The following is a 21,958-nucleotide window of genomic DNA, read 5'->3' as shown; positions in this document are numbered from 1 at the left end:
GTAAATGGAGAACCTGTACTTTCCATTGCTTTTCGTTAATGTAATATCAACAAAATTTATTTTGCTGTTTTCTTCCTTTTCGTATGTGAGTTGCATCTTTTATTGCATGTTATTGAGAGCCTTGACGAATTTCCTTAAACTACCACTATCATCTCAAAATAATAACAATTTATCGTCAAGGTAGTGATAATAATATAGAATCAAATCGGCTAACTCCTGCTGCTGTGGGAAAACCTTTTCCTTAAGGTGACTGGCAAAGATGTCAGCCAGTGTACCTGCGACGCAACATCCCACCGCCAATCCATCGCACAGTCTGAAAAACTTGCCTCTCTCAAAGAAAAATAAATGTGTGATAGTACAAGCTCTAAACGTTTTAAAAAGTCATCAATCTCACCACTGAAAATACGTTCATGTTTAACAAAATTCTTCCTAACAAGAGGAATGACCTCCTTTACAAGGAAGTCGTATATAAGTTTATATGTCTAATGACATCCATCTCGTTACCTGATATCTGAACTTTCTTATTTTTCCCTATAAGATCATAAGTGCTTGTAACAGAAAATTGTCTTTTGAGTAAAATATCATTCAACTTATTACAGAGATTGTAAGTTGTACTACCAACATAGTTAACAATGGTTCTTAATGGACTGCTCATTTTATGAATCTCAGGCTGTGCCCTTGAGCAAGAGGCCCATGCGTTCATAACTCCAAGAGACATTCTGTACTGAATAGCTGAAGTCACGGAACCATCTGCATAAAGATGGACACACAGAAACCTGAAGCTAAAATGTTTGCTGATTCCTGAAATCTAGGCTGCCTTGCATGACAGGCATGTCCTTTGTGACAGTTGAGCAAAGTGAGAATGGAGGAAAATACTTGTAGAAAGGGTCGATGAGATGAATAGATAGAGATGGGAGAAATGAAATGGATGTAGAGAGGGCACGGGAAGGGCTTGGACCGACAGAGAGGAGGGAGGGTGGATGGACAGAGAGAGAGAGAGAGAGAGAGGGGGGGAAGGAGTGGAGAGAGGGGAGGAGGACATGGTCAGACGGCGAAGGGGAAGAACGTGGTGAAACAGGTGAAGGAGGGGAGGATAGGTTGAAGGTGAGAAGTGGGGAAGAGTGATGGGCAGGTGTGGTCAGGTGGAATAGGAAGAGAGGGAAGAGGATGTGGAAGAGCTAGACAGAGATAGGAAGAAAGAAGTGATGGACAGAGAGGTTGGAGGAAATGGACAGAGAGGAGGAGATGGAAAGAGAGAGGGAGGAGGAGGAAATGGATAGAGAAAGGAGGGGGGGGGGTGAGGCGAGACGAGGAGACCGGAGCAATGTCTATGTTACTTGCACCTTGAGACGAAGCTGTGGGTAAAATGCTAGTACACCATAAATGTATGCCCTTATAAAATCTTTTATTCTTCCTTCTTATAAGGTACGGAATTTTTTTCCCGTTTCAGGTATGTAGTGACATATTACTAGCTTACCTAATGGGTTAATGGTGAGTCAAATATAATGTAAGATATGTAGAGATGGATGGAAAGCACTAAACTCCTCTTACCTGCCTTCCATCACAACACCTACATAGAAACGTTTTTTCTGTTCTTGAAAGGATATGGCTAATTTACAACATCTTTGTAAGATTTGACCCCATATCTGCTCTTAAATATACCTCCAGACACTGAACCATTAATAACGCGATCGGACAACAATTATCAAGGTTCGGAGATCGCAAAACTTAAACAACGCACCATGAGAAAGGAAGGGTCACTCGGCAGTTACACAGCTGAGATCCTGTAATCATGTTACTACATTGTCTCAAAGTTTAATAAATTGTGTCTTATAAACTCAGCTTGTATAATAAAAATGCGTTCGACATTTTTGACCTCCACTGAGGATCAATGAGTTTCTATGGTGGAAGTAACAAGTTTCGATGACGATGTCGGTGTTGCTGCGTATCTCGACATTCTGTTGAGGCCACTTTAGCTGCAGTGCTCCGATCGACTTACGGAACGTAATTACAAGTGATGGTTGATGTTATTTTGTAGCCCCTGAGCATTTTGTAATTTGAATGGTTGGAGCACCTCTTATAAAGCAAGCGTTAAGTGTTGACATATAGCGATATGGAACACGTGGTGGTATTCATGAATAAACGAAGAGGCGCAAGTTGACAAATTCGCTAAGACCAAATTTACGAAAAATGGAATATAATGATTGGAATGACAATATAGATACGATTATTCTACATGGTTAAATAGAAGTATCGACATGACTCCGTTCACATCGCTTCGACATCATAGCACAAGAATAATCCAAATATGATTGCAATCTTCTCAAACATGATCTTGCGAGTGAGAGGATCTGTAAGTCCCTTGAAATTATGTATGCTTAACTCTGCACTCCCTTTAACTAGCTTAATACGCTGTTGAGTGTTACGGCTGCGCCGGACAACAAGGAAGCGCATTCACAGTTGACAACACCAATTTTATTTTATTCAGTAGCAGAACATTAGCACAAATTCCTCTGTCCTCTCTCTTGCTTTACACAAAAAAAACAAGGATCTTATAAAACTCGTAACAGGAAAATTTTCTTAAGCTACCAAAACCAGCCTTTCGGCTATAATACTTTACCAACGAGAGAAAATAATTTTTTTATTGACTTCTGAATTGACTTAATGTGTAACATTTAAGCAATGCCGTTAAAATTCACTACACTCTGGTAGTAAATACTCAACAAATGCGTACGCCCGTTGGTGACGTACGTTTAGCATAAAGCGAAGTTATTTAAATACGGTTCAAAATCCGCTACAGGCTATGATAAGCCATTGGAGTGGATGAGGGGTTGTGATATTATTGGATTTCAGACATTTTGCATATGAGAAAAGGACAGCCATCGAGCTGTAGTTTGTAATGATACTAAGCATGACAACGCGAGAGTAAAGAAACGAAATCTTTTTATAACGTGCGCCTATACCAAGACGCGCGGCCAGCATTTAAAAGTACTTTTAAACACTATGACCCGCTGGGCGCAGATATTTAAAATCATTGCCGCAGCGCTTGATAGCAAGAAACTGCGAAACAGAAGAAAGAACAATTTATCATTGGTTAGGAAAATTCTAGAGTCTTTATAGTTAGTTGTACTTATGGTCGCCGATATGTTAACATGTACTTCATTACCTTTGATGTTTGGTCGCCGACTTGTTAAGACGTGTTGTGTAGCACCGCTACAGTTAATATTTCATTTAGTGTGAAAAACCACGTTATCACCAAGAAAAAAAACGCTTTTTTAAACCTTGTGACGATATAAAGTACTTAAGCGCACGCCAGGACATTTAATTTTTACAAAATATCACACATACAAAAGCAGCGATTGTTGGACTGCTCAATGTATGAGAAAAACATGAAAATGTAAGTTTTGTATTCATTGTAAATTTATTAATGTTTATAGTTTAACGCCTTTTATCTTTGAGAATATATTGATGCTTCACTGTACAGAAAATCTATGCTTATTCTTTTCTTTAAATTAACCACAAATAATGTTTAAATGAATTCTGTTACAGGTTCGCTCTTTATCGCGGTGTCTCGATTGTAATTGGGAGACCATTAATGTGTGAAGAAACCACACATCCACAACCGATCTGACAACTTTTTTAAAAAAATTCCACTGTTTTGCATTCATTTCCAACTTTTTTTTTATTATTCAAATAGGTCCCTTAGGTAATTTCCTTGAAGAGTCTGATTGCGTGAAAGCAATCCGGGTTAAGAGGTCATTTGAGAAACTATTTTCGCGCTATCAATCTGTACGTCTCCTGAACACAATCGAGAACCGATGCATCAGCGATCATTCATTAATTTTTCTCTCTTTCCAAGTCGTACCAAAAAACGGCCAAGGAGAACTGCCGTGAGTACGCAATCTAGTGTTAAAGGTTGCATTCTTTATCTTGTCGGCAAATATTGCCAGAAATTATCATTATCAATGTTATATAGGGTTAAAGGTGAAAAGCAAAACCTTTAACGCTAGAGGGTGCAGATTCGCCACGCATAGCCGTACTGGTAGATGGGCGGCTTAACTGCGACAGACTAAAAACTAATCTTAAAAACAAATAACAGTTTTTACAACAAATAAACGACGAATTACTTTCAACCCCAACGTAAATTGATAAAAACGTTTGTCCACTGACTACGTAAGGTGATAAGCAAACTCTCAGTACATGCAGCTCTGAATTACAATGAGCTATACAATCCTTAACAACTGGGTAACACCATAATTAAAGCGGTAGGCGAAGAGTCAAGGTTTCAGTACCTCAAAATTATTTTATCATTTGGTTGCCCATAATAATTGCAATGAAACGGGGGCGCGATTATTGAAGTAAACGTCACTATTCCATAATAGCAGAGAAGACAACCTCATAATGCCCAATAATTGCAGTGAAAAGGACAACCCTTACGAAAATTACTTCCCTATTTCAGTGTGCGCTGATATGAAACTTCCTGGCAGATTAAATCTGTGTGCCGGACCGAGACTCGAGTTCGGGAACATTGTTTTTCGCGGGCAAGTGCTCTACCAACTGAGCTACCCAAGCACGACTCACGATCCGTCCTCACGGCTTGAGTTCTGCCAGTATCTCGTCACCTACCTTCCAAACTTCGCAGAAGCTCTCGTGCATACCTTGCAGAACTAGCACTCCTTGAAGAAAGGATATTGCGGAGACGTGGCTTAGCCACAGCCTGGGGGATGTTTCCAGAATGAATCCTTTCTTCCAGGAGTACTAGTTCTACAAGGTATGCCACGGTTTAATACTCGGAAAGGGGTACCGATCACCGTGTGTTCTGATGAGCGAGAACGGAAGCACAAGGCTTGACAAGCCGAGATCGAATGCAAATTACAGCGTTAAAAGGACACAGTTCTACTTATTCACAAAGCATGCTATAGTCCCAGTCGTATAAATGCAATCCAATGTCACGACGCAGGCTACCATGTCGAAAGCCCAAAACCGCACATAGGCATTGCGCATATATACAACATTACGAAAGAAGCTCACGCTTAAGGGGGTAGACCAAGGCACAAATTTTTTTGCCCAATTTTTATTGGTTTACGTGTTTCTCGGAGTGTCTATTTTTAGCGATTAATTCATATGAAGTGTGCCACAAATAATAAAATATGTTAAACCAGCGATATACTACATGGGGGCCCCGCGCGCCCGGGCGCTCGAATACAACCGACATAAAACTGTAACAGTTACCGAAGGAATGGGAGTCCTGTTAGTTTCTAACGGTATCGCCGAGGGCACTTTTATCAGCTAAAGTACTCTCGACAACATTTCTCTTCATACCATTATTCGTTAATGCTCAACATTCTGAAAGCGCTTGCTTGTTTCGCTTCTGTTTAACGCGCCATTTCGCTTGTTTTTTATGCGAAGTAAAACGTGAGTGCTTGAAAATGAAAAACAAAAGTATTTATACGGATAGCGAAGGTTAAAAAGTAATCCCAGTCGCGCAAAAAACGCTTCGATTGGTAAGAGGCGGCCAGTTAACCGACACAATTTCGTCAACATGAGAGCGTTTCAACATCAGCGGAAAAAGGCAAGCTGTACGTTATTCAAATTCAGTGAAAAAAAAAAACAAAAAAAAACTAAGTTGAAACTTAAACGCTTGTTCGTTAAAACAACATTTTTTTCAAACATGCGGAAGCTATAACTCGTGAAATATATACGCAGTTACATTATAACTTATATTAACCTGTAAGTGAGCGTTTTTTCTGCTGTAGTACGTAGCACTTTTGCGATATATTTTAGACTTCCGTGCATATTTTTACAATTACTTTCTTATCAAAAACAATGTATTTTACTTGCCGCCATTTCTTAAAACTATTTTGTAAATATTCATACGTACTACGTTAAACAATATCATAAGTTTCAAAGCAGTTCTAGAAATTTGGTTTTAGGTTCAAAACTGTGTCGATCAGAGCTCCCACCAACTGACCTCGCGCTCCTGGAAGGCCTTTCGCAGATGTCGTGTAGCGTCCATTGGATGCACGTATTTTGCTTAAAAATGAGTTATACAATTCTTAGAGTGTACAATAAAGGTCTAAAGAGAGTTTTGTAATTTGTCTGTTATTTTATAGAAAAAAGTATGTATGTACGTAACATAGAGCGTCACCCTGATCTACCTCCTTCGGCGGTCGGGCTTCACACACTATCACAATTGCAATGTTTAAATATATGATATTAAGTGTTCAGTTACATACTTTCTCATAACCGGCATTATTTTGAATTCGCATGCGATATAATGAGTTACATTATACGTACTCCCGAAAGGCCCTTTCAATCTACGTAGGACAAAGTAAATAGAGATATGACAGTTACATGAGTATTGGATGATTTTTATTGTATTGGGAAAAAATGGTTCAATGGCTCTGAGCACTATGGGACTTAACTTCTGAGGTCATCAGTTCCCTAGAACTTAGAACTATTTATACCTAACTAACCTAAGGACATCACACACATCCATGCCCGAGGCAGGATTCTAACCTGCGACCGTAGCGCTCACGTGGTTCCAGACTGTAGCGCCTAGAACCGCATGGCCACTCAAGCCGGCAGTATTGGGAAAATCAGGTGAATGTTCACTAAGGTGGATGAGTGGATGAGATCTGCGAACTAAAGAGCTTCTTTCGTCTGCTGCAACTACGTGCTGAAATACAAGAGAAGTTTTAATTTGAAGAGAAATACTCCAGGAGTGATTTAGTTCAGTAGAAACTTACGTCCATTGCTGCATACGGTTTAAAAGACGGACCAATACTAAGGTAACAAACTTATTGTTAAGAGTTTATTGTGAATGTTCTCACAAAGTAAATTATATAAAATAATGAAAAGACTATGTACTCTACTTTGTGTCATCTATCTTTGGAGTGGATAGCTGCTGTCTTACATCATTTTCTACCTTGTGCTAATCTGTTCATGCGTCTGCTACACGGAACATCCCCTATGAAGACTATCTTGATCTTCTTGTAGCATATTTCCCCCCCCCCCCCCCCGCCCCACCTGCTCCTTCCACCGTCAGGTTGACAAATTCTGGACGCTACAGCACATGTCCTACTAATCTGTATCATTATCTGCTGAGTAGTTTCCCTAGATTCCTATTCTCACATGTATTTCTTCTTGTATTTTTGATAAATGCTTCACATGTACACAGAATGTTTAATACTCATACAGAGTTTCATCTTTCAATTTTTTTTACATTTCCTTTATCTCCTCATTTCCAGTGATCCACATTTCACATCCAAACAGTGTTGTGCTCGTCATTTGCAGTCTCAGGAACATCTTCCTTAATTCTATATCAATTTATAATACCACTAAAGCTATTTTATAGAAGAAAGCTTCCTTCTTTTGTGCCAGTTTACTTCCAATATTTTCCTTACTTTGACTAAGCTTTATAACGTCGCTCCCTAGAAAGGCGACTTCCTTCACATCTTACACTATTCTGTTCTCGCTTTTGATGTTAATCAACTCTCAAATGTCCCTTCTAGTAGTTTCCATCAATATTGCATATGTTTTATGAATCCTTTCGTGTGCTTTCAGAAAGACTTCCTTCGTATTATTCTCGACTGGAGTGCATCGTATCACTGGTACCTGTTCACTTTGAAATTTTACTCCTGTTATGAGATGTAACGGGATGAACAACAGCGGTTCTCGGAGGGGAAGGAGCACCACAACACGCGGCATCGGCCCAGCAGTTATCAAAATGGGTGAACAGTCCCCTGTAGCAGAAAGTCACTTACGAGACAGCATTCCGTATGTCAAGCCTTATCTACTGCTTGTCGCGTGCTTACAGCCACTACGCTAAGTGATTCTGTTCCAGGAGGGTTCGACGCCAATACAGAAACGCCGCACTTACGAAACGTCAGCCCAGAGCACCTGTATTTAAACCCATACGGGACCTGCAATGAACTTACGATGCCACACTAATCAGCTTGTCCGCCACACTTCGCGAACGTTCGGCTCCGGCCAACGCCCATGGGAAATCAATATTTAATTGAAACAGTGCCCACTAAATGTCCTTTTGTCGTGTACTGTCGAGAACATGCACGCATTCAAACATGCAGTCAAGAATTATTAAACTCGTCTGATATAGCTACTTGCTCCCCACTGGCGACGACTGCTGGCTTTAGTAAGACCTGCACTATCACGTGCTGTGACGCACATGCTACGACCGGCCTTACTCGTTGGTCCCATTTGGCACTGCCGCACTACATTCGCCAGGCCCCGCACCTCTATCTGGCTGATGTGAATCTGAGTTTTCAGGCACTTTGACACATACTCGGGAATACAAGGTGGGGATCCAGCCATCCTCACCTCTGCCGAGGAATCTTGCCCACCACCATTGGCCTTGGGGCAGTCTGATGTAATCACAGCAGAGCAGCCACATCGGGCAGGTATGCCATGGGCCGGGAAACACGAACCTCCCCTCGACAGAGAAGCTGCAGCAAACGTACAGCTACCGTGCCCGGCTCGCGTAGATTGTTCTTTGGCATTTTGTCGCAAATGAGTGGCGTCTTATTTCTGACTGAGTTACTACCATAACGAGTTGCTGACTTGCCTCCGTCAGTGGCAGCAACAGCGCTTATCATTACTAGTACTGTAGTACCATCTTTGGTGTGACCGCTATATTTCCGGGTGGTGGTGTGTGGCAGTCGGTCGGTTGGGACAGAGGAGTTCAAATGGTTCAAATGGCTCTGAGCACTATGGGACTCAACTGCTGAGGTCATAAGTCCCCTAGAACTTAGAACTACTTAAACCTAACTAACCTAAGGACAACACACACATCCATGCCCGAGGCAGGATTCGAACCTGCGACCGTAGCGGTCGAGCGGTTCCAGACTGTAGCGCCAGAACCGCTCGGCCACCAGGACAGAGGAGTGAGAGCGTCTTCCCGGCGCGAGGCCAGGCCAGGACTGCTGGCGGCGTGCACGCAAGGTCGGATTGTGAGGCACTACCTGCAAGAGCTACGAAGTTCGTTGCCCACCGAACGTTGACACTGAAGTTGAGTGATCAGTTAATGTGTTATGAAACGTCAACTGCTGTGACATCTCTTCGTTGCGAGTTGTTGCTTCCTGGGGCGTTCTGGTTAGCAGCAACGTATGGTCTGTTGGAGACGGCAAAATTTTGCAGCCATCTTCCTGTATGGTCTTTAACTATTAAATTGGTTGTTACTTATCAGTGAAGTGAACCAGCGGTATTTTATGCCTTGTGGCCATTAACGCCCCAGTTACCTACCCTGGTCGTTAGCGTAGTTTTCGGCAGTGCTCTTTTCCTTGCTGTGTTGATGCTGTCAAGCACAGCATGTAGCTCGATACACTTAGTTGTTTGTTCATATTTTCTTTCTTAAGAGTAGTTATTGTGCCTTGGCTGTTCTTAGATGCCACTTTGGAAGACGTAGTGCTGCTGGTATCTTCATCCCTGGCTCATATTTTCCGTTGTCATACCATTGATCAGGTGGAAGGGAATTGATTAGGCTGTTGGTCGGTCCTTCAGCCGTCCCTGGGTCGGGTTGCCATCCAATAATTTAACCTTACCCTTGGCTGCCTGTCTCACCCAACCTTACGTTAAGCTACCTGCTCTGGCCGACCCTCGGAACACTTCTAAGCACCACTGTTCTATTGATTTTAGACTGTGATTTTCATTTTAGCCTGATGTACTGTGCGACCCCTTCAGCCGTCTATTAATTTAGTTTGTTTTAGTTTTAAATAAGACCTTCAGCCAACTTAAATTAAAAATTGAAGATTGATTTGTTTAATAACTAAAATTTTGAACGTTTGTTCTATCTGAAATTCTTGTTATCCAGGCCCTAAGCCCTGAGTTGTTCAGTGTCTTGAGTGTGGTCTTCAGCTATTTACGTGAAATATTTTTTTAAAAAATATGGCCTTCAGCCGCGTGTTTCCTATCAAGCAGTTTTTTATTATTTGTGTTCAGGCCTTCAGCCGTTCTTGTTTTTGGTGCGGGTTTGTGTCTTCAGTCTAGGAGGTATCGCAAGTTTTCTTAACCAGGCCTTCAGCCGTATTGTTTTAGTTTGATGCTATTAAAGCGGTGTGTAATGAAGTGGTTCTTAGGAAAATAAAAGTTTGTGTGTTTTGTGCAACTAACAGTAACTGATTAAGGCCCCTTGGTTCAAATGGCTCTGAGCACTATGGGACTCAACTGCTGAGGTCATAAGTCCCCTAGAACTTAGAACTACTTAAACCTAACTAACCTAAGGACAACACACACATCCATGCCCGAGGCAGGATTCGAACCTGCGACCGTAGCAGTCGCGCGGTTCCGGACTGCGCGCCTAGAACCGCTAGACCACCGCGGCCGGCTAACTTTTGTTACACCTACGGTCTGTTGCTATAACGTAATTCTTCTGGTACTTTCTTATATCTTCCTCCGTATCGATTATTGTTCCATTAGTCCAGACCTCTGGTATCTTAAGGCAGTGGAAAACACTGAAGCGACATTGGCCGATGTAGTGCAGCAGCTCTATGTGGTATGGACTCAACAAGTCGTTGAAAGTCCTCTGACGAAATATTGAGCCATGCTGCGTCTATAGCTGCGTCGATAGCTGTCCATAATTTCGGAAGTGTTGCCGGTGTGGGATTTTGTGCACGAACTAACCTTTTGATTATGTCCCATAAATTTTCGATGGCATTTGTGTCGGGCCGTCTGGTTGGTGAAATCATTCGCTCGAATTGTCCACAATGTTCTTCAGACCAATCGCGGACACGGCGCATTGTCATCCATAGAAATTCCATCGTAGTCTGGGGACATGAAGCCGAACATAATCATTTCCAAATAACGATCTGTTCAGTTGCACCAGAAGACTCAGTCCATTCCATGTAAACACGGTCCACACCATTATGGAACCACCACCAGTTTTCACTGTGCCTTCATGACAACTTGGGTCCATGGCTTTGTGGCAGTCTGCAGGAAATGTACAGCTACCAACTATGAACACCATAACAGAGACGCCGTTGTGTGTATTGGCCTCGCTCGCCATCGATGTTAGCAGCTTAAGAGCAGAATGATTACACCCTAGCGGTAATAAAGAAGTTATTCTGCTGCTCTTGGATCCGACAGACAAATCCACTCACACCCAGAACAATACGGTCACAAGCCAGAAGAGGCGCTGTGCAGGCGACGTCGCGCTGTGAGCAAAGGTACTTGCGTCAGTCACCTGCTACCATAGCCCAGTAACGGCAGATTTCGCCGCACTGAGTTAACAGGTATGTCCGTCGTACGCCTTACACCGATTTTTGTGGTTATCTCAAGCAGCATTTCTTGTCTGTTAGCACTGACAACTCTATGCAAACACTGCTGCTCTGTCATTAAGTGAATGCCTTTGCCCACTGCATTGTCCGTGGTGAGAGGTAATGCCTGAAAACTGCTGATCTCGGCACACTCTTGACACTGTGGATCTCGGAATACTGGATTCCCTTACGATTTCTGAAATGGAATTATCCCATGCCTCTAGCTCCAACTACCATTCCGCGTTAAAAGTCTTTTAATCCCCATCGTGCGGCAATAGTCTCGTTGGAAACCTTTTCACACGAACCTGAGTACAGGCTACAGAGCTCCGTCCATGCACTGCCCTTTTATATCTTGTGTCGGCGGTACTACCGCCATCTGCATATGTGCATAACGGTATTCCATGACTCCTGTCACCTCATTGCGACTTTAATTCACTGTAAGCAACTGACTTGACAGTCTGACGAAACACGTGACACATACAGAGAATACAGTCTGTGCCACGCCCTAATTTCAGCGCCATTCACAGAGTTAGAACCAGATCAACTCCACATAGCAAACCGTGCGCCTTTTCTGCTACGGTTTCTCTACCTTTTAGACAAATGAGGTTGGTCTTATATTAAGTTTAAAGCGCTCATGGCTTTAGGAACTTGCTTATTAATAATAGTGATGCTGTAACTGTTGGTTGGTAATGTTTACTGACAAAATGCAACCTAACGCTAGATTGCTTACTTACGGCTATACTGTGTGGCCGTTTTTAGTACGACTTTAAAAGAGAGAGATTATTAATTGATCACTGATGCATCGGTTCTCGATTGTGTTCAGGAGACGTACGGATTGATTACGCGAATAATTGACCTTTTGATCCGGATTGCCTTCACGCAATCAGACTCTTCGATTAAAATACCTAAGGAACCTATTTGAATATAAAAATGGAAATGAAAGCAAATTAATGGAATTTCGTAAGAGAAAGATTAACAGATCGGAAGATGAACACATTAGTGGTCTCCCAAATACAATCGAGACACCGCGATAAAGAGCGAACCTGTAACAAAGTTCGTATAAAATTTGAACATAATTTTTGGTTAGTGAAAGAAAAGAATAAGAAGAAAATTACTGCATCGTAAAATATTAATATATTTTAAACAAATTGGCTTTAAACTACTAGACATTGACAAATACACAATAAATGCGTGACTTACATCTGATATTTATTTTGTGGATGGCGCAGTCCAATAATCGCTGCTTTGTCCGTCCGTTCTTTCTTAAAATTAAATGTCCTTGCGTGTGCGTAAGTACATTGTATCAACACCCGAGTTACCGAAACGTTTGTTCGTCGGTTCACATAGTTTTCACACAAAATAAAAATACAACTTGTAGCAATACTATGTAGTACGTCTTAACATGTCAGCGATCAAAAGTACAAGGGATAATGAAGTCTCTAGAATAACAAAAAATAGATTGTTCTTTCTTCTGTTTCGCAGCTTCTTGCTACCAAACGCTGCGGCAATGATTTTAAATATCTGCGCCCAGCGGGTCACAGTGTTTAGAGTATTTAAACGCTGGACGCGCGTTTTGGTATAGGCGCACAATAAAAAAAATATTTCGTCTCTTTACTCTCGCGCTGTGATGCTTAGCATTTTTGCGACCTACAGCTCGTTGGCTTTCCTTTCCTTTAATGACAAATATCTCACATGCAAAGTAGCTGACATCCAATAATATTTCATTGCTTCCCGCGTGAGGAGCGATGATTCCGCGAGGATCATCGCGACTCACGCGAAGGTGTGTAGGTCAATGACTTGGATCACAAAAAAGTTATTTAAAAGACGGTTTCGGGATATTCACGTTTCCCTAGGACCCTTCCAATACATCGATCTTAGATTTATATGTTGTCAGATTATTTTCATTTCTTCCAGATCCATAGTAGTAGATATTTTAAGGTTGGCTTTCTTTCAGGTCTAATGGCCCCAAAACCACCAATAGCTTCAAGCTATGGCTTCAGCATTACGCTACTCGTTAGTCCCCAGTATGTCGAAATGACCACCGTTCGGTCACCAGCAGTGTTCAAAAAGTCGAAGACATTTCAGCGATACGACAGAGGGACTACGTGACAACTGGGACATCTACACGGGTCCAGACGCTTATAAGCAGCGTACGCCCAAGTGCCGAAAGGCAGTGAAACTGTGATCGCTGCTGAGCGTCAACACTTGTGGGTCCGGATAAGAATTGTCACTCAGTAACCGTCAGCTGATGCAACTATCAGCACCAGGCAATAACATTTATCAGGACTATCCAGCGTGAGATCATTCACATAGAACAGATGGGATAGAGGGTCGAACTGGGACCCTACTAGCCAGCAACCGTCTAGCGACTGTCGTCACCAAGCGCTAGCAGTCAGGAGTGTGGGCCACAGCCTTCGAAACAAGCTGCAGCCACGCTGCAAGTCGCCGTTTTTTCGCGAGGCACGGCTGCGTCGCCAGCACTGACTCAATTTGATCCGCCATCGGGTGCCTACTCTGCGAGAACTCTTTGCCCCAGTGATGTTTACAGTTTTGAACTGGATATAGAGAACTTACCACTTCCACGGACAGTGGATTCGACACAATTGCTGCACGCTGGAGCTAAAGCTAATAAATGTATATGGTTGCATCATGAGTTTTGGCGAATTTACACCTGGTCCTCACTAGAGAATCCACACGCTCGTGTTGCGCACGTCGGAACGGCCATTCATACAAGCCAAAGCCTGCTGCTCCGCCCTCCAGCTCGGTCGACGCTACCTGATGCTCACAGTTTGTTCTGAGCAACATGGAAGATCTACGAATTATAGAATAAGGCGTTTTCTAGTCATTCATATGCAATACCTACAGGAAACGGTCACGGGATTGGCTACTACGTCGCTTTCAGTGATGGGAAGGAGGTGGCACAAGTGTCATCGCTTCGGAACAGGCTGCCATTTCAGCAACAATCGACAATAAAATGTCGTGCGTTCGAGTACGACACCTTTTTCCTAGATGTTGAGTTTGTCGTTGCAGCAAGTCATTTCTTCGTCATTTTAATCACACAGCTCCACATATCAAATACTATCCCACGATAGGTTAAAGTTTTCAAAACAACGTTAACAATTCTGAACAAGAAGCCGTCCCACCCCCGTCGACCGGATGAAAAGGCGAACGTACAGGAAAATAACCCCATTGGATTAAACGCCAATCGTCAGGATGGACACGTCAACATGCATACTACCTGCGGAAAATTAGCAACTCTGTAAGAAATCTGTACGTATAAAATGATGGTTGTTCAACAGATCGAAGTAGGGACTTTCAACATCAACATCTTGCTATGCATGTGCATGTGATCTTTGAAGACGACTTAAATGCAAAAGCGTTTATGACAGATGTGGCGCATTTTCACGAAAGTGGGTCGTTATTGCCCGTTAAGAATGATTTTGTTTTCTGGTCCCTGCGCAGTTCATGGAAAAATCTCTTGCTTCTTCACGTGTTAATTTGTATCATTGGGGATTTTTTTTTACGAGAAGAGAGTTTGACACATGCTGAACACGTTCCTTCTGCAAGAATCTCGGAGGCTGAGACAACGGATAAACTCGATGACTGTTTAACTTCAGCCTGTTGGTGCAATATTGCCCACAACAAATGGATCCATGTCAGTTGTAAGAAGCATTTTCACCAGACGCCTCCCGTCGCGTTTCGGTGGCGTCCCACAGCAACCAAGATCGCCAGAATTGTCCTCTCGTTAAGTTTTTCTTGTGGAGCTAGTACCTACGTTATTCAACACCAAAGCATAAGGTGCAGTTAAATGAAAATATGATACACAGAAGAAAAGTAAATTAACTGCGTATTATTTCAAAAGTAATCACCATAACTGTCAATACATTTATCCCACTGTGGAACAAGACCTTCAATGCCTTCATCGAAAAATGTTTTCATTTGTCTACGGAAACATTATTGAACAAAGGCGTGCACCTCTTCCTGCGCAGCAAATACGTGGCCACGAATATCTTTCTTACTGTCTCTAAAAACATGTAAATCGCATGGGGAGAGATCGGTACTGTAGGCGCAATATGTGGAGACATTTTGTTGGTAGATTGTTTCTACTACGCTGCACATCATTCATACAGTCTCGACCTCTTCATTGCTACTTCCCTACTTTTGGGGCACTGAAGAATGACATTCGGAGCCGTCGATTTGTTTCAGACGACAGAGTGCGGCCGGCCGGGGTGGCCGAGCGGTTCTAGGCGCTACAGTCTGGAACCACGATACCGCTACGGTCGCAGGTTCGAATCCTGCCTCGGGCATGGATGTGTGTGATGTCCTTAGGTTAGTTTGGTTTAAGTAGTTCTAAGTTCTAGGGGACTGATGACCTCAGAAGTTAAGTCCCATAGTGCGCAGAGCCATTTGAACCATTTGAAAGAGTGCGCTTCTGGTTACAACATTGGTTCCGTAAACAACCGCAACCACTTTTCCACGAATGCACTAAGCATCTAGTCCCACACTAAGACAAATATTTTTACCGTTACAACGATTACTTTTGAAATAATGAACAGTTTACTTTTCTTCCGTGTGTCTCATTTTAATTTGACTGGCGCTTATTTTAAAGTGCTGAAAGCGGCCATTAAGGGCGAGGTGGGCTTGAAACACCAACACGTGTTGGCCCTAGTTACGAGACAGAGTTGAGTATTACATTAGAGAGAATGATAGCCATTGTAATGGTATAATTTTCGTAAAAATGTAAACAGAAGATTTTAATCTATAATTTTGTAAAATTAAAAGTTTATTTCATTGAAAGTCAACATTGTATGTGTATTGTGTATTGAACCGGGGACCTGGAAACGACGGAGAGGCTTCGTCCCGACGTAGCCCTCAGTGGTTCACAACCTCACAACAGGCCACAGCAGTCGACCCATCCCACCGCCGCCCCACACTGCCACACCGAATCCAGAATTAGGGGAAAATTAGGGGAAAACCTGTGTATCGGGTGTGATCGTGACTTAGTCACTTGCCTAACTCGGAAACTGCAGGTTCTAGCGAAAACGTTTCCCAGGACAAAATTATACATTAAATTTTCTACATAAAAGGTCGTACTCATTTCTCTCTAGGACTAATAGCTCACGCTCTGCAGGGGACGGAGAAATCTCAGATAGTTAAAAATAATGTGTTAATGGTATAAAATCATCGTATATTGTTAAACAACATGGGTGAAGGACAAATGTGTAATGTCTGTACCACAGATAAGTGCAGTAGAACCGTATTAAGGGGTAAACTGTGGTCTGTGAGTGTCGCAAGGTGGAAAGGTGGGGTAGATACTAGAAACGCGAGGAAAGGTAGATCGCTGAATTGTGATCATGCACTTCCTTCTCGTCTGCAAAACGAAGAGTGAGGAAGCGATTCTCCATTCACCCTGCCACACTACGCCGCAAAAATAACTACATGTTGTTTCACAAAGTTAAACTGACATTTCCGTGGTTTGCCTTATGAATTTGCTGATGACAGTGTGTAGGTATGCCCGGGGAAGGATATTTCCTGCAAAGTTCCTTAACACAATATGAAATAGAAATATGAGTTGCCAATAATACAAAACCAAGAGACGCATACGGACAGTATCCATGCAAATCTCTGCACACTGTTCTACAATGCTAGAGGCAAATTAATTCTTAGTCATCCTGTATGGCAGCTGTAGCGTTCTTCCAGGAAAGCCAGCTTTCCTCACCACAAGTGCTGCTCGCTTTTAAGTTTACAGACAGAATATATCACCCCAGAATCTCCCGTCCAGATGTCTCGTCAGTAGACAAAATAACTTCACTGATCTCTTCTTTGTAAAGTGGAATTACCTTCAGTTTATTGATGTATACTTGCAGTTGTTAAATGAGCTATTATGCGAAAGAAGCTCAACAGCGGGAGCCATCGACACTAAAGAGATTGGCCCAAGTGTTACATGCTGTCAGTATGTATTCATAGCCTCCACAGTTAGTGGCTGTAGTACTTTTCGCAGGTTCTGCGTCACACTAGTCTTGGTGTTCTCGACATCCGGCGAGGGCTGGAGAGTTAAATTGGCTTATTTAATAGCAGGCTTAGCTCAACTATATGTCATGGAGCTTCAGATATTTGGAAACAACTCAAGCAATGAAGTACAGCAAATTATTCTTATAGGTTTAAATATTATCGGACTTACTGATCGGACTTATTCCATCAGACATAGCGACACCCACCTTGAAAGATCTATTGTCGGTGTGTGGCAAACGGCTACACTCTACGAGTGCCAGTAAAATTGAATGGAAGAGAGTTATGCAGTCCCCCAGCAGCACAATTAATAGTGAGGCCACTCCACAAACTTTCTAGCCATTCATTAGTTCACCACCAAATGACTACAAAACAGTTACAAGTTATCACAATACGCTACGGAAGAGAGACGGCAGCAAGATGCTTCATTTATATGCTGCATTTACCAATCCAACCCCATTCGCACCACCACTACACAGCTCACTTTCAACATCACACTTACGAATTATGCACTTGTCAGCGACTGTTTATAGAAATGTATTTTACATAAACGATCACTTAACGACTGCTAATAAGTACTCATTTATACATCATTTTGATCTGCAGCTCCTTGTGTTGGCCATGTTTGCAGTTAAAATTGTTCGCCGTGAGGTCCGCCGGTTATGCAAAACACCGTTTTCTCAGTACCCAAACATGTTTCGGCACGACTGTGCCATCATCAGTGGGTTTTCGTTTTTATCTATTCTGTAATGTGAACATTTCTATTAAATGATTATAAAACTATGTGGATGCTTAGTTCAAACAATAGATCGTTAGTTTTTGTAAATACCTTTACATTTGGTGTGCATGAATTTATGAATTTTCCGAATTACTTGTACTTTAACTGCTACAGGTAGGTTGTCATCTGCAAACAAACTATGTTGATGAGAGAGCTTTTTGCTAGGGTTTAACGTATCTTCTAGAATGTAATTTAGTTTGTCACGATGTTTTCGCGCCTATACTCGTTTTTACTTACGTTTTCGTGTGGCAAGCACTTTCATTCTCTCCATCATAGAGAGGTGTTGTGATGTACACGTAACTGTAACAAGCATTTTCCACAAATAACGTCGTAAAACACTTTACTTCACCAAAACACAGTGTGATTGTGGTTTGTTGTGAGTCCCAGCCCAGTCAGTGTTCATTTGTCACCAGAGAGTTCGGCGCCAAATTTGAATTTTGTTTGCATTTTATCTTTGTGTGTGTGTTATCTGTATGCTTCTTAGCAATGTGTGTTGTCTTTTATATGGTATTCCTTTTGTGTGCAAATGGTGCGTCTTTGCAGATTTTAGTGTATCTACTTTTCGTGTGTGTATGTGTGTGTGTGTGCAGAATTTATTTACTCACCTACAATAACAATATTGTTCACAGAATAGGCAACATATTAAAGAAACAGTGACACCAAATAGGATACAGGACGGATACCACAATACAGGAAAAGATCAGAACACAAACACCCATGGATAAATTTAACAGATCAGGAATATATGAGCTCACATCCAACACTCACCAGTCAGTGTACATGGGACAAACATGCAGAAACTTCAAAACCAGATATTCAGAACATCTCAGAGCTTTAAAAAGCAACAGCTGCCATAGCACACTTGCTGACCACTTTGTAGCCCACAATCACCACCCAACCACAATTGAAACAGACTTAAGAATACTAAAATCCAGCCAGAGCCTATATAGCAAACTGACCATTGAGGAAAACTTCCATATAGAGAAGATAAAGTCCACACACACACACACACACACACACACACACACACACACACACACGAAAAATAGGTACACTAAAATCTGCAAAGATGCACCATTTACACACAAAAGTAATACCATATAAAAGACAACACACACAGCTAAGAAGCGGACAGAAAACATACATACACACACACACACACACACACACACACACACACACACACACACACACACACACAGAGAGAGAGAGAGAGAGAGAGAGAGAGAGAGAGAGATAAAACACAAACAAAATTCAAATTTGACGCCGAACTCTCTGGTGAACAAATGAACACTGACTGGGTTGGGACACAAAACAAACCACAATAAAACTGTGGTTTGATGAAGTGAAAAGTGTTTTATTACGTTATTCGTATAAAATACTTGCTATAGCTACGTGTGCATCACAACACCTCACCATGAAGCGGAGAATGAAAGTGCTTGCCACACGAAAACGTAAGTAAAAACGAATATTGGCGCGAAAACAACGCGACAAACTAAATTACTTTCTAGAAGATAGGTGAACTCCCAGCAAAAAAACTTTCTTATCAACATCGTTTGGTTGCAGATGACTAGCTACCTGTTGTAATTAACACAAATGATTCGGAAAATTCATGCACACCAAATATAAAGTAAGCGATCTATTGTTTGAACTAAACATCCACATAATTTTATAATCATTTAACAAAAATGTTCACATTACAAAATAAATAGAAAAGAAAGCCAACTGATGATGGCACAGTGGTGCCGAAACATGTTTGGGTACTGAGAAAAAACGGTGTTTTGCATAAATGGCGGACCTCACATCAACGGTAACCTACTAATAAATCGAAAATAATTCTACCTATAAACGTGAATTCTGAAGTTATTCTGTCTGGTTACATAAGGGCATTAGAAAGGAAATTCTGCGAAAGTATAATCTATCTACTGAAATGCGAGCAGTGCTCATGGTGGAAGAAGGTCGCCTTTTCCGGATGACAAACAATCTATGTGCAAAAATTTACGCTGAATCCGTCTGTATGCTTTACTTGCATTTGTGTTATTAGTGACTCATATCTGTGTTATATTTAAAGTTAAAGCACTTTTGGAAAATAAAGACCTCTGGGAATCTTTCCAAAGTGAGACGTCAGTGATTCAGACGGCGAGCTGCGGAAGGGTCTGTATAATTTTGGGAAGTAGTGGGGTAGAGAGAACGATAAATTATCTGTTCGTTCATCATTCTAGAGATCTAAGAAGTGGACGGCCTACCTTCCTTCCATGCTACTAACCTCCACCCTGCTTTTCCATCATGTTACACCAGCAGAATACAGTTTATCCTTTAATGCGGTCAGCGATTCAGACTGCGAGCTGCCGAAGGGTCTGCATAATTTTGTCGTTGACCGAAAAATCCGGCGATACAGGATAAAATTTGCTTTTTGTGCTCGTGACACCGATAAAGAAGTGGCGTTACGTTGCATTTTTGCAGGAAACGCCGAACGGATATGTTGCATGAAGATGATGTGGTACGACGAGACACAGTAAGTAAATTGGCAATCATATGCACGAAGGTTGACGTAACAAGTTCATGACAAACGGTATTCGCCTGAATGCTGTGGCGACGATGAAATTAGATGTATATTCTGGTTTGGGTTCGGATTTTGTATTCGGACGATTGGTTTCAATCGAATCCAGAATGAACGCATATATTTGTCAGTGTATTTTTAAATGGGAATTTCGCTCAGTATAGAAAATGGGTTTGTGTGATACTTTTAGTGTGAACAAAACTATGTCTTGTGTGAACAAAACTATGTCTTCGGTATCATAATGTACAATTACACGGTTGTTTGCGTTACGTACGTCTTACGTGTATGGGATTTCTTTCTGTCGGAATCGCAATCTTCAGTTACTCTCGTTAAGTGGTAGAAGTTCATTTCGCAATTGTCGTGACGTGGTGTGTAATTGTGCGCTTTCACAGCTTTTCAGAGGCACATTATTGCAGGGATTGTAAATGTATGTCAATCTGTTACAACCAGGTTAGCTACAAACAAATTATATAATTTTGTGCGATGTTGTAAAGTTATGATATTAAAAAATTCAAAAGTACAAATTTAAGTCAGCTGTAGATGCATATAGATTGATTCTTTTAAAAATAATTTTCTGGCCGATTAAGTTGCACTAATTTCAAACGAAAAGACCTGCATCAGTTATATTACAATTCCGTACGTAAATTGTTTATCCAAACACTCAATTATATACCTTTCTAAATTACGCCATCTTTGGCAATGATGTGTACCTCGTAGAAAATTTCAAGTTTGAGGGTTACCTGGGAAGGAATTAGAACATGAAATCTGTGACTAGAGTTAGTATACTGTAATAAAAAGAAAATAAATCGTGCAGCTGTTGAAAGCTTTATAAGGAATGAATGAGTGAATGATTTAAACCTGTATTATAAGATCCATGTAAAAATCATCAAAGCGTCCAGGACAGACGTGGGCGCTGTTTTACACCAGGCTAAAATAAACCGACAAGGGCTTCAACAAAATTACACGTTATGCAAAAAAATCTGTTGTTCCCAGTTACTTTTAATGTTTGCAATCCATCTGTTTATTGTAATACAATGCGCTCAGTTGCAAGTTTAACTGAATAGGTGATGAGGTAAGCTTACACCAAGAAAATTATGTTCTGAACTGCACGGAATTTACGAGGGCTGTCCATAAAGTAAATTCCGATTGATCGCAAAATGGAAACCACTGTGATAATCAGAAATATTCTATCTGCAACGGCTAGCTACAGCTTCCAGCCATGCCCTACACAGTCACCACTCCGACTTAAGACATCTGTCGTAGCGTTGTACCAACTTTCCAATACCCTCGTCATAGAAGGCAGCCGCCTTTGCTTCCCACCAATTTTCTACGCTCATCTAT

This window comes from Schistocerca nitens, chromosome 5 (genome assembly GCF_023898315.1).
Source record: "Schistocerca nitens isolate TAMUIC-IGC-003100 chromosome 5, iqSchNite1.1, whole genome shotgun sequence".
In the NCBI taxonomy this organism is placed as follows: domain Eukaryota; kingdom Metazoa; phylum Arthropoda; class Insecta; order Orthoptera; family Acrididae; genus Schistocerca; species Schistocerca nitens.
Note: the sequence above shows the minus strand (reverse complement) of the source record.